Source organism: Crocodylus porosus, unplaced genomic scaffold (genome assembly GCF_001723895.1).
Source record: "Crocodylus porosus isolate Cpor-Errol unplaced genomic scaffold, CroPor_comp1, whole genome shotgun sequence".
NCBI lineage: Eukaryota > Metazoa > Chordata > Crocodylia > Crocodylidae > Crocodylus > Crocodylus porosus.
The window spans coordinates 23,205,254-23,209,668 of record NW_017728912.1 but is presented as its reverse complement, the minus strand read 5'-3'; the positions used below and the strand labels follow the sequence as shown (position 1 = coordinate 23,209,668).

The 4,415-nt window shown below is 41.0% G+C and overlaps 1 long non-coding RNA gene across 3 annotated transcripts in view; it reads right to left on the bottom strand.

Annotated features, from left to right (window-relative positions):
* LOC109309421 overlaps nt 1-4,409 on the bottom strand; it is a 25,256-nt gene extending 20,847 nt beyond the window's left edge. Inside the window, exons 1-2 of one of the 3 annotated variants that reach the window (XR_002100907.1) lie at nt 4,114-4,409; nt 705-725 (exon numbers count right to left, since the gene is read on the bottom strand). This is a non-coding gene — a long non-coding RNA (uncharacterized LOC109309421). The remainder of the gene's footprint in view (nt 1-704; nt 726-4,113) is intronic. The other 2 variants (XR_002100906.1, XR_002100908.1) reach the window with 2 other exon arrangements.
* Nucleotides 4,410-4,415: the final 6 nt, after the last annotated feature.

Below are 4,415 nucleotides of genomic sequence, written 5' to 3'. Positions count from 1 at the left end.
ACCAGGAATAATGGTCACAAGCTGGCAGAGGGTAAATTCAGATTAGATATCAGGAGGTGCTACTTCACTGTCAAGGCGGCTAGGATCTGGAACCAACTTCCAAGCAAAGTGGTGCTGGCTCCTACCCTGCGGTCTTTAAGACAAGGCTTGACAATCATCTTGCTGGGGTCTACTCTTTCCTGCCATGGCAGGGGGTCAGACTAGATGGTCTGCTCGGGTCCCTTTCAACCCTACTAACTATGAAACTATGAAAATCTGAATCCAGCCTACAGTGTTCAAAGACAGGAGGCAAAGTAAGACCTGCCTTTAATCTTCCTAACATAAAGGCGAAGCTATATACCTGTACATTAACAGGAAGAAAACAAGTAATTTTTCTGAATAAATAATGATTATACCTCTTTGAGCTAACTGTAAATGTACATGAATGCAATCTATACATACACAAGTATGCAGAGTGCAACACAATGTCTATCTGTTCTTTATATAGTTATTACTCCTGTACATAAAATCACCTGGCAATAATAAAATTCCATGAAAAATACTAGAGCACTTGAAAAGTTTTTAGGTGAGTCTAACAAAGGAAAAACAAGGAAAAATAAAAGCAGTTTAAACAAAAATGCTAGCATGGAATCTTTAATTAAAAATGCAGGGGTCAGAAATCTAAAAGCATTAATGCAAATCTGTCTTAAACTCAGTGTACTAACCTTGAGAGTTATATCATATGCCTTCATCGCACCAGGACAAGAATCGATTCAAGGGAAAAGAAGAGAAATGATTTCAGTGGATATTTCTTTTTAAGCTAGTTTCACTTGCATCTTTAATCATTTCCACACTGTGGCCAACTCTATTTGTGCTACTGAACTATCAACCACAATTTCATATATATATAATGTATGTATGAATGTGTATAGAACTCAGGGCCTGGAGTTACTGTAACTTCTCAGCAAGACGCCTATCTTGACCATAACGTATCACCCAAGATTTGCTGATTTACAAAGCCCATAAGACAAACTAGCTTGAGAAGCCAGTTCAGCAGGGAGACTATTCTCACCCACCTGCAACCACTGCTGCTGCTTCAGTTCAGTCATGTAGGCCCTGTCACTCTCTGACAAGCTTCCAGCTGGTTGCCTTACAACCAGAACAGTGTTGCTGCACATGTGCTTTAGGCAGTCATGCTGTCATTCTTTATTATTTAATTAAAAAAAAAAAGAAAAAAGAAGAAATAAGAAAAATGACCAAAATAGAAAGTTATCCAATTTGGGAACTTTTCTTTTCCTACTGACAAATAAAATGTCTGTATAAATATGAGCCACATGCTGTGACATACTTTGTGACTGGATATGACTCGCAGAGGAGGGAATGTCTGCTGATATCTGTACAGCTGGAGAGAGAAATATGCTTCCTTCCAGTGATGACAGAGTAATAGAGGTGTGTGTGTGTGTGTGTGTGTGTGTGTGTGCATGTGTATCAATGAGAGTGAATGCGAGAAAGAGAATGGAGAAAAGAAATGAAAGCAGGTGGTTATGAGAGTACACAAGTGGCTAATAAAACCATGGTTTTTACTAGTCACAGTGGTTAAACAATTTTAACGGGCAGCATTCTCATAACATGCCTGAACAATTTTTAAGGCTATAGAACACCTCTCTCAGGAGTGAGGAAGTTCATGAAATGTGCTTAGAGATGCACCCAAATTTAGACAAAGATCTGATAATATATAAATTAGGCTTTTCCAGAGATATCTCACATTCTGAACAAACTGATAATCTATCCATGTCTATCATTTACCATAAAAGCTAAATCACAATGGCATCCTAGTTTGCATGTCTAATGGGAAAGAAGTTTGCACCTCAAGGGGATTGCAAAGTTCTATGAGATTGAACTTAGTGCCACCAAAAAAAAGTTATATCCTCTTTTGAAACTGTAGTTCAGTGTGAAAAATCAGCATTAACTGTTTATTTACAGAGTGGGTTATAATATACACTCTTTCAAAATCTTCTGGAGAAAGGACTGAGGACTATATTGCTGACCAGAAAGGCTAGGTAAAACCAAAAGTTAACTGCTGATTTCTAGCACCTGAAAAATCCATGGAGGTTGTTGCATTTGTGTAATACTGGGTTACCATATAGTCACAAAAAGCAGCTAATGAAAATGCAATAAATATGGGCCAGTCATCAAACTTTTAACAAAAACAGTTCACTCTTGCAAGGGAGAATTAACAGAATATTTCAGTGAGGCTGACTGCAAAACAATAAATAGTGTTAGCCAAAGATTGATGTAAAAAACACCCCCAAATTTCCTTCAGTTAAAGGGTAGTATTCAGGTACTGAATAAACTGAAGGGGGGGGATATTGTTTTGTTTTTGTTTTGTTTTTTTCTTGAATATTGTTCTCCATCATTTCTTGGGAGAGGACTCCTGCAAGCAATGATTTAAAAAACGAACTGCTACACAGACACACACCGACACACAAACACACCGCGACACAGGGTTCGCAACTCTCATCTTTTAAACAATGTTGCTAAATTTCTGTGACTGCAAATCTGAATGTCACCCAGTATACACAGTTCTCCTCTGTGCTAAATCCATCATCCCCCTGACACCTTCAGACACATCTGATATGTGCATCTAACCAGCAACACTATAATTTTAATAATGACAAGGGATTAAATATGATTACTAGTCTTTCCTCTTGCTTGTTTTTCTTTGTCTAAAAATATCACCCAATAGCCATTTTGCTTATATGCTTGTATTTTTCTTTTTTTCATTGTCTGTTGTACTCAATACATGAACTGAAATTTCCACAACATCATATCTGTCTTGTGTACGTCTAGCAGTCTTGAAAACCTGTCTTTACAGCTCTGCGATACTCAATACATTGTCAGTTCTGAGGACACGGTTGTAAAAATAAACGTATATACAGTTCAGTCAGAAATAATTTCAGGCGTACCAGGGGCTTATTTTGTCAGCGTGTTTTATGCACCAGAAAGGGTTACTTTGTGGACTGTACTGCCCAAAAAGAAAACAAAAATTACTTTGGCATATTTCACCAAACTATTTGAACCCTGGGACCAAATTCTCTTCCTTGAATCAAAATGCTATTGGTCAACTTGAAAATGAATTGGCTTTTCCTGTGCTCTGAACTGCTGACTGTTGAAAGACAGGTGTTTAGCTATTAGAGGCTTTTCCTGCTCTCCCCTGCCATCACCAAAAGAAAAAGAAAGAAAGGGAAAAAACTAAGCAAAGAAAGGCATCCATCCGCCTCACAGAAAACACAGTGGGTCAAGCCAGCAAAGGTTTGTCTTATAATGGCCACAGGTAGGTTAGAAAAATATAAACACCTCATTTGCTTCCAGGTTTTTGAAAGGGTTCACTCTCCATCAATGTAAGGGAAACGTGTGTGTGTGTGTGTGTGTGTGTGTGTGTGTGTGTGTGTGTGTGTGTGTGTGTGTCCATCAATGTAAGGAGAACTGTGTCAATGTAAGGAAAACTGTGTGTATGTGTGTGTCTCCACCCACGTAAGGAAAACTTTGTGTGTATGCATGTCTCTATCAGTGTAAGGAAAACAGTGTGTTAATGTAAAGAAAACTATTTTCTGTGTTCATTAATATAAGGAAAATTGTGTCAATGGAAGGAAAACTTTTGTGTGTCTGTGTGTGTGTCTCCATCAATGTAAGGAAAACTTAGTATGCATGTGTGTGTCCATCAACATAGGGAAAACTGTGTGTCAGCGGAAGGAAAACTGTTGTGTGTGTGTGTGTCTCCATCAGTGTACGGAAAACTCTGTGTGTGTGTATTATTTTTACAGGGCACCAAACAGAGCTCCTTCACAGAACAGACAGACTGGCAGACTTTGTTCAAAGCAGTGTGTAAGATGGGCTGGGCCCAGCTCGTCCTGAAAGAACCGCCCTGCCCTGGGCCGATGGGTGCACGGCACCTTAGCTACTAGGTGAAACTTTCTTCCCTACCAGCTTTTGTTTGTTTGCTTGTTTGTTGTGTTTTTTTGTGGCTTTGCTTCTCCTGGGGCCCAGCCCAGGGCGGGCGGGCAGGGCAGGGGGGGAGGGAGGGAGAGAGAAGCCAGAGCGCCACTTGTGCCCCCCGCCCCGCCCCCTCACAACCTGAAGGAGGCTTCGGAGAAGGGGTGATGCATCTTGAAGCTGGACAAGAAGCACTGCAGGGGCGGGGGCAGGGGGTTGAGGCCCGACGGGGGGAGGCTGCTGCTGCTGCTGCTGCTGGTGGGGAAAAAGAAATCATCTCCTCTGACCTCTAGCGAAGTGCCCGGTTTTTTCTTGAGCTCCTCGCATTTCCTAAACTTGCAGATCTGGTGTCCCGTTTTGCGGTTCCTGCAACTGCTGCACACGCCGCAGTTGATGAGCCTCTTGCAGGGCACGCACACCCCGCACCTTTTCCTCTTCTTCTT